Source organism: Neophocaena asiaeorientalis, unplaced genomic scaffold, assembly GCF_003031525.2.
Source record: "Neophocaena asiaeorientalis asiaeorientalis breed wild unplaced genomic scaffold, Neophocaena_asiaeorientalis_V1.1 scaffold123, whole genome shotgun sequence".
NCBI lineage: Eukaryota > Metazoa > Chordata > Mammalia > Artiodactyla > Phocoenidae > Neophocaena > Neophocaena asiaeorientalis.
This window is the reverse complement of record NW_020173666.1, coordinates 13068683-13078210: the sequence shown is the minus strand read 5'-3', so window position 1 is coordinate 13078210 and position 9528 is coordinate 13068683. Positions and strand designations below refer to the sequence as shown.

The window sequence follows — 9528 nt, the reverse complement described above, 5'->3', positions numbered from 1 at the left end:
AACGGTGAGAGGCCTGTGTCCCGAAAAAAAAAAAAAAAAAAAAAAAAAATTTCCAATGGCATTTTCCACAGAACTAGAACAAAAAAATTTTAAATGTGTATGGAAACACATTTCTTTCTTTAGAAAGAAGAATGGAGCTGGAGGAATCACACTTTCTGACTTTTTAAAATATTTTCAACACTAACAAAAAAAACCCTTCAGGAACTCCTTTTGTTCCAAGAAATGGATGTTCTGCAGTGTTAGTTCAAATGAGAAGGGTCTTGGCAGGTAAAGTAGCTGGTTCCCCATTTCCCTTCAGGGCAGGACCACAACTCAGACCCCGGAAAAAATATTTCCCATTGAAGAACCTCCAAGCAAGAAGATTCCAGAACGCATTCATTCATTTAGTCATTTAACAATCATCTGCTTAGCATATTTGGTGCCACAGATGAGATGCTGGGGATGGGAAGATATGGGAACCGGCCTGGGAAGCCCTCCCAACTGATGTGGGGCAAAGCAGCTAGACGCACAGTCCTTGGGAAGATGGAAAGAGTGAAGAGCATCGCACACACTGGCGGTCTGTGGGCCAGGTCTGGCTCCTGACATATTTTGTTTGGCTTGGACAGTATTGTGCTAGATTTGTTTTTAAAATTATGGAATAGTTGCCAACCTTTAAAAGTCTGGAAAATTCATGTACACTCACGAGCAACTCACTCCCCACACACACTTACAACCAGATGTCCAATGTCTTTTTATAAACTCGGGAGGCCTAGAGACAACTGGGCCCACATTTCTGCCTCACTAGGGGCACGTACTTTGGTTCTCCACGGTCCCCCCCACCTCATTGCCCGTGGACGCCCCTGAAGGGCCACCTGTGTTACCAGCCAGATCACTGGCTGGAAGCAGCCACAGATGCAAGCAATATATGTAAGGTACATTTTCTAACAGCTACATTTTTCTAAAAAAGTAGAAAGAAACAGGTAAAAGTAATTTTAGTAATATATTTTGTTTAACCCAATACGTCAAAAATGTGATGCCACCGATATAAAGATTATTGAGATACGTTCCTTATTCACACTTTTGAATTCACACTTTTGAATTCATTGAATTCAAAATTCAGTGTTATTCTTACAGCACATCCCATTCAGACTCTCCCCATTTCAGTGCCACAGGTGGGTGCAGACAGGACAGCGGAGGGTTACAGCATGGTACAAGGTGCAGGGCTGGATGGTGGAAGACTGGGCTGGAGAGAGAGGTTGACCCCAGATCATGAGTGGCCTTAAAGGGGCTGCTTTTTGTACTTCCTTTTATCAACAATTAGAAGCCACTGGAATTCTGTTTGGGGTCTTCAGTTCAATGCTTTGAAAATCCTTTATTGTGTCTAACGTTTCTCCTCTCACATTTTAAATCCACTTACTCACGGACTTCTGAATGCGTATGGAGAACAGCGGAGAAGGAGAGTCTAGAGGTTTCCAGACTCTTTCCTGTAGAGTGCTGGGGATTCCAAGTCAGGACCTCAGAGGGATGGGGGACGGGACAGCTGGACCCAGGCCCCACCTGGGCACCAACAGGAGGAGCTTCCTCAGTTTTGCATGTTGCGGGTCTTATGTGCAAGATTTTATTTAGAGAAAGAGCTCTATTGTTTTTTGTCTTTTTTTTTTTACTGCTTGTAAAACCCTTTTTGATATTATCTTCCAGAATACATATAATAAAATAGTCTCTTTCATGTTAGCTGTTTAAGTACTGGGTGTGTTTCCCATTCTCTTCATATGTCTTTTATGGATTCTTCATTCACTTTAAATCCCTTTATCTGGGTTAGTCCGATAAAATTGGGTACCAAAAATACTCAAATTATGCCAAGAGAGGCCTTTAAAAAATATAGTCGCACGTAATGCCTTAAAATCCTAAAGGGGTTATTTAGTTACCATGCATCTTCAAAAAGCTCATGTTAATTATTAATTATGTATCTCATTGTATAATTATAAGATTTTAAAAGTAACTGTTCGATTTAGAAACTCTGGCCGGGCCATGGATACGTCGCGGAGGCGCAGCCTGCGGCTGGAAGGCCTAAAGCCTGAGTCCCCTGAGAACCCCACCTCAGTTCTGCGGGCCAAACGGGCCCTTGTGGAGCTCGAGTCGAACCCAGAAGAAAAGAGGGAGCCCGGGTCTCCTCGGAGGGTGCGGCCACCCGGCCTGGGGTCTCCCAGACATCAGCCGGAGACAAGCCCGAGATCACCCAGTCTACGGGACGGGGCAGGCTTGGGGTCCCCCCGAAAGCGGCCAGAGCCGGGCCCAGGGTCCCCCCAGCGTCAGCAAGACCCAGGCCTGGAGTCGCCCCAAAGACAGCCGGAATCGAGTTCTGAATCCCTCCGACCGCAGCCAAAGCCAACTGGGGAGTCGCCGAAGTTTTCCCAGGACCAAGAAGAAGCGGACTTGGAGTTGCCCAAGAGTAAGGAGCAGACCCCCGCGGGGTCCCCCCGACATCAGCTGCAGCCGGGCCCGGGTCACTGGAGCCCTACCCGGGTCCCGAGCCCGCTCAGCCGCTGCAGGGCTGACACCCCAGAGCCCCGCTCCCCCCGGGATCCCCGTGAGCCGAGCAAGCCACCGCCGGCCAGGCAGCCGGAAAGAGACGGCCTCGGGCCAGAGAAGCGAGAAGAGTCTTCAGCCCAGGTCCCAGCGTCCAAGACACCGAAGGAGGAGGACGTCCCTAAAGTCCCGAAGGGGAAGCCCAGGTCCGGGCGGCTGCGGAAGGACCGCTCAAAGAAGAGCGTCTCCCAGATGGTCCAGGACAAGCCCCTGCGCACATCCTGGCAGCGGAAGATGCAAGACCGGCAGGAGACAGAGCTGGCCAAGGACTTGGCCCGGCACCTGGGGGAGGAGAACCCGAAACGCCGCCCGGAGATCGAGCGGAAGGCGGAGATCGTCCAAGCGACCCGGAACCCCGCCAGGCGCAGGCGGGCGAAGAAGCAGCAGCTGCGCTCCGCGGAGAAGCGGGACACTGGCCCAGCTGCAGAAGCTCCGAGCTCGGGATGGCCGAGGCCTTCAGTGGCCAACCGCCGTGTCACACACGGCAGCCCTCGGGCCACTGGCCCCACGCCTCTGCTGACCCAGGACTCCAACTCCGTGCCTCCCAAACAGGGGCTCCACCGAGACGGGGCTCTGAGCCTTCCAAAGGGCGCACAGAGCCGCAGAGGTAGCCTGGGACCTGGCAGAGACTGGAGGGAGGAGGGTCAGCTCGCTTCTCTCCAAGTGCCTTCAAACCACGGAGAGTAATTTCTGGTTCCTCAGGGAGCTGGTGACTGGAGGGTGACTCCCCAAAATATGTATGTTCTGTCTCAGAGTCCTGGGTCTAACCCAGGCCAGGAGGCCGGAAGTCAGGAATCCACCTCTCCACACACACACACCTCCCCAAAGGCTGCTTTGGGTCCCTCTGCATCCCACTGACCCTGTCACCCAGCGGACTGAATCCAGCTCCGCCCCACTTTTCAACACTCAAGGTTAAAATGGGGAGGTTGCAGGGGCAGGGTCTATCTAGCTCCCCCTTTCCTGTACCAGACTCTGCAGAAGCCCCAGGGATCTGATTAACTCATGCCATCCAGACTACAGCAGAAATATTTATTGAATGCCTGCTGTGTACGGGCACAATTCTAGGTACCAGGGAATACGGACAAAAGTCCCTGCCCTCAAGGATCTTTCATTCTGATGGAGAAAACATGATAAACAAATAAAATGTAAAAAAAAAAAAACCTGTTAAACTTCATTTTTATTAAATAAATCAGTAACAGATGATCAGAAACAAATTTTCTACAAAGAGGAAGTGGAGTATGCAGAATTGGCTTCTAAACCTTCCAACCAAACTGACCAAACTCACCCACTCCCTTCCCCAAACCCATTTGTAAGTTGATCTCTTAGCAAAAGAAAGAAAAAAGGCTTCCCATTTTTGTGACTTATATGGAATAAAGAACACGTCTCTGCCTCTAGACTGTGGCCAACTCTGACTTCCCTGTGATGTGTGCCTCCTCTCTGTGTGGTGAGAGGGTGAACTCACACGGGAAAGCTCTTCGGGATTGCTGGGGATGGACCGCTTGGGAGAGTTTATCTGCCTCCGTTGCTGAGTTGTCTGGTCTCCTTTCTTCCTCTTCTCCTCACAGGCTTTCTTTTTATTTTCATTGATAATTGATCATATCTGACCTGCCAATCAACTGCAACATTTCATGATGGTTCCAGACACTCCCCCACGGCACCAGGCTGTTCGTTTTGGGGGATTCCCGCAATCTGATGATGCATCTGATGTGTCCAGGCAAAACCTGTGACAGAAACCCACCCAAACCCAGAAGTGTCGGCAAAGGAATTCCCCAGGGTGTGTTCAGTTGAAGGGCTTCTCTAAACCTCCTCTGTATCCCGCACTGTCTTCTGAAAAGGCACCAAAGGAAGGCACATGGGACTGTAATTTACAATGGCTAGTGAACAAGGGCTGGGCTGGGGAAGGCATGCTGAGGGACTCCGAGGGGGACAGCGCTGTGCCCAATACAGGTGTTTAGACATTCAGCCATTCATTCCACTAAATGCTTTAAGGGCCTCATCAATCCAGGAAGGGATGGGAGCACAAGGCATCGACCAGAAAGTGAATCCAAGGCTGGAGAATTGAGTCTAGAGAGAAATATGGGGAGGACACGAGATGGTGCTCCCATGCGTGTCACACCCACAGGCAAGTCCCAGCTAGATTGCCCTGATTCCACCCCTTCGCTCTTCTACACAAGAAAGTGTAGAAGAATGCAAAGGGGAGTGCTGCTCTTGTAGGCATACATCTGAATCAGTTCTAATTTACATAAAAGAGGAAATCATTTGCAAATTTTAGTACCTGAATATCAACCTATCACGTTCCTTAGAAATGATCCCAACAACCTATGTGTTTCGGCAACAAGTTCAAGCGTAAAGCAGACGCCAAACATCCCAGCAGGAAAAGATGGCACATTAAATGGGGATAGTTAAGGAAATTTTAACGCTGTGATTATTTGCAAAAATTATGGGTAAGCTTAAATCACCATGGAACAGTGGAGCACAATGGGGCCAGATACAGCAAGGAGACTTTATCCCCCTAAGCCTGAAGGGGGAAGGGTAAAAGGCTCACCAGTTTCCTGAGGGAGAAGGAGGGTCACCTGGTGGAAGCTGCAGCCTTTGGGGAAGCCACTGACATCTATGGCTCAGCTCCCATCTTCTGAGCTCCTGCTTATAAATGCGGCTGTAAGCAGAGGGCAAGGGATGATGCTGAAGCCGCTCATAGATCCCAGCCCCCCTGGGCACAGAGCAATTTGGATACTAGCTCAGAGGATTAAAGGGAAAATGTCCAGCACAGGAATCAATTCCAAGAGGAATTGGGTGGGGGTGGGGGGGAAATGGGGGTGTTCGTCAAAGGGTACACACTTCCAGTTATGATATGAGTAAGTTCTGGGGATGCACTGTCCAACATGGTGACTCTAGTTAACAATTCTGTATACTCGAAAATTGCTAAGAGAGTAAAACGTAAATGTTACCACCACCACCATTAAAAAATGATAATCACGTGAGGTGATGGATATGTTAGCTAACCTTATTGTGGTAATCATTTCATAATATATATATACACACGTATACCTGTACGTATCAAATTATCACATTGTACATCTTACACTTACACAATATTATATGTCAATCATATCTCAACAAAGGTGTGGAAAAAAAGAGTGGTGTGGAGCTAACCTATAGGTCTGCTTATCAGGTTCAGAGGCATTTAAGGAAGTTGGGATTGAGAGGCTTATTTGTATAGCTGAAATAGAGGTAATACAGTTGACCCTCGAACGACACGGGTTTGAACTGTGCAGGTCCACTTATAATGGCTTTTTTTCAATAAATGCATACTACAGTGTTATTTGATTCACAGTTGGTTGAATCTGAGGATGTGGAGCCTCAGATATGGAGGGCCAACTGTAAAGTTATACTTGATTTTCGACTGTGTAGAGGATCGATGCCTCTAACCCCCTCATTGTTCAAGGGCCAACTGTGTTCAAGGTCAGAGACTTCATGGGACCCAGAGGTGTGTTTAGAAGGCTATGGAACCCAAACGCTAGCAGGTAGGGATCTCACTGGGGCGTGGAGGGTTGACTTATCACAGCCAGTAGGAGCGTGACTAGGTCTCTCTGTAGGCTGAACTACAAGCATTTTGGGCTCAGGGCAAGGTGAAAGTGTTGATATAACTCTGACAGCCATGTAGACTATAACAAATGGGGCCAAGCAACAAAGGCAAGTAACGTTATACCTGAGCTTGAAAAGCATATTCTGAGCATATAAACGTACAAAATACATACGTTTGTAGGAATGGAAAAATTACAATAACGTATCTATTTTTCCTGGGGATTTAGCAAAATAAATTGGGTCATTTTTCAGGTCCACTGTTTCTGGTAAAGTAACATATATGCACACAGATAAATATACAAGTATTTGCAACAGTCTGGCGTTTGCCACAGTAACTTAACTCTAAAATTTACAGTGGTTCTGCCTCAAAGGCATCATATTTACCATGGGGTGCTGTCTTTACTGAAATGCATTTGGGTGTGTGTATATTCTTCACTAGAAGAACCGCCACAAATTCAGCAATGGCTTGGGAGTGTCAGTTCTGCCAGAATCCAAGGACTTGGACCGATGAAGCTCTCTTCCAGGGCAATAAGACCTTTCACACATATGATATTCTTAATAGAATTCTGTGGCTATCATCTTTGGAGATCATAGTTAAGATAGTTATGATTTTTAGCCGTATTTCCTTAAGGAAAAAAGTAAAAGTCATCCATAAAGTTCACCATAGAACACTTCAACCAAAATATTTTTTAGGAAAATGAGAATTGGCTTTAATAATGGAGAAACTAGTAAGCTATAAAATGAATTCATAGTATGGATTTCACCAATTCTGAACTCGTTTGTTGGGCTGTTGAAATTGACCATGCTACATAAAATCAACAAGTTGTAATACTATAATGAAGACGACTGAGGCATTCGGGGAAACTATGGACATCTTTTGTGTTTATATAGAACATCAACAGCTATGACAGAGTATTATCTTAAGATACAGTGCATTGAATAGTGTTCTCCCGAAAGATACACTGAAGTCCTAACCCCCAGTGCCTGTGAATGTGACTTTATCTGGAAAGAGTATCTGCAAATATAATCACGTTAAGATGAGGTCGACGGGCTTCCCAGGTGGCGCAGTGGTTGTGTGTCCACCTGCCGACGCAGGGGACGCGGGTTCGTGCCCCGGTCCGGGAAGATCCCACATGCCACGGAGCGGCTGAGCCCCGTGAGCCACGGCCTCTGAGCCTGCGCCTCCGGAGCCTGTGCTCTGCAACGGGAGAGGCCACAGCAGTGAGAGGCCCGCGTACCACAAAAAAAAAAAAAAAAAAAAAAGATGAGGTCGTTGTGGGTTAAGGTAGATCCTAAATCCAATGACTGGTGTCTTAATAAGAAAAGGAGAGAGAGATTTAGATACAGAGAGAACGCACTCAGAAGGAACAAGTCCACGTGAAGACAGAGCAGAGACTGGAGTAAGGCAGCTCCAAGTAACGCCAAGCATTGCTGGCAACACCAGAGGCAAGAGAGGCAAGGAAGCTTCCTCCCCTAGAGCCTCTGGAAAGCCTGGCCCTGCTGACACCTTCATTTCAGACTTCTGCTCTCCAGGACTACAAGAGAATAAATTTCTGTTCTTTCAAGCCACCTGGTTTGTGGGAATTGTGTTGAGTCAGCTCTAGGAAACTGACACAAATGTAAACAAAAGTTTGAACAAACTAATGTTTTCTGTTAGTAACAGGAAGTCACCAGGGCACTTCCCTCTCTGGCACTCCCCATCCCCAGCCCATGACTGAGTCCTTTCAGTTTCCCCCCCTTGGTCTCTTGGCTGGCCCATGTCTCCTTCTTCCCAGTCACCCAAATCTGGACCCAGGCTCTGGCACCAACACCGTAGGGTACTCTCTCCAAACCTCCCTGCTCCCCTGCTTCCCCAGGCTCCAATCCTTTCTCCTGCAACCATTTTGTGCTTTTTGCTTCTCACAGAATAAACCCCCAAACCCTTGCTGTGGCGTCTGGTGCCCTATGTGGTCTCGTCCCTTCTGGCCTCTCCGGTTCCAGCTCATCCCTCTCTTCTGCTCCCTGCTCTCGGGATGAGATGCTGCAGCCGTGTTTCTGCTCCCGGAATTCTCCGAGCTCCATTCTCTCCCGGGATCTTTGCTTATGCTGTTCCTTATGCCTGCAGCAGTCACACCTCCCCTGTGGGCTTTACTCCATGTCCTGCCTATGGAGTTGATCAATCTTGCATCCTTTGAGAGTGCTCACAGCTTCCTGAACTCTGTAATGTTCCCCCCTTTTTAACAGGAAAAAAACCCCACAAAAGATGTGCGTTTAAGTAATCTTCAGCCTTTGTACCATCCCTTCTTCTCACTCTTGGTCCATCAAACTTGAAAGAGTTTGTATATGATTGACACAAGAAAATGAATTTAGTATACAATCCCAGGCTTGTGGGATTACTAAGTGATGAGTGCATTTATTGCGAAAAACATTTTCGCATTAAAAGAGGAAAGAGACCATTAAAAAGATCATGTCTTGTCTCTAAAGCTCTTTGTAAACACCAAGTGTCAAAGGGGCAGCTCTTTACAGCTGTCTGGTCTGCCTCTACCCTGGGCAGCTTTTCAGCTACTTTGCTGATAAGAAAGTTGGCTCTGATTAAAAGTGAATTCATGAGACCCAGCCTACAAAAAAAATTTATAGGAAACTGCTTTAGCTCAGGAACAAGAATCAAGTTTCTGAAAGACACGCTGCTCCCCAGTTAAATAAACGGTCCTCCCTGGGCAGTGCCTGGCCGGGCTCTGTCCTCTCTCTGGTCTGTCTCCAAACCTGGGCCGGCTTTGCCTTCTCCACCCCCAAAACTGCCCTTCTGGGCAGCTCCCGGAGAGCAATCCTGTCTAGAAGAGTGGCCCCCAAGACACCCCCTCACCCCCACACTCAGGACAGTTTACAAGTCCTTGCAGGTGACCAAACCCACTTCAAACGTCGTGCCGGTGTGTCGGGTGCTGCCGTCTCTTTGCGGCAGCTGGAGGCGCTCCGCGGAGAGCAGTACCGGGGCTCCAGCTCCGGGAGAAGATACGGCTGTGGGGGCCGGCTCCTCCCAGGTCTCACCCAGGTCTCCAGGCCGGCTACTTCTGTCCCCAGATGTGCGCTCAGATGTCCACTTCCGTCTGCGGAGAGGGGGCTTCCGGGGAAGGAGCTTGCTGTGGGGTCTATGGTGGGGGGACAAAGGATGCTAACGATGTCCCCTGGTATGCTACAAAATAGAGTGTCTAGCAATCAATGTGACACACACAGCTACAAAACACCCCCTTAACGATCCCAAATGGTATTGCTTTGCTGGCAGACTGCCAAGAGCAGATTTGTATTTTATTTGTTGGTTTACTTGTATTTTATTGGTTACTTTATATATTACATTTATTTGGCTGGTGCAAATGTATATTCATGCGCTCTTTTTTTTTTTTG

General features: G+C 48.0%; 1 pseudogene; it reads left to right on the top strand.

The window, feature by feature from the left end:
* Positions 1 to 2007: 2007 nt before the first annotated feature.
* On the top strand, positions 2008 to 3252 carry LOC112401564 (coiled-coil domain-containing protein 86 pseudogene; annotated as a pseudogene).
* Positions 3253 to 9528: the final 6276 nt, after the last annotated feature.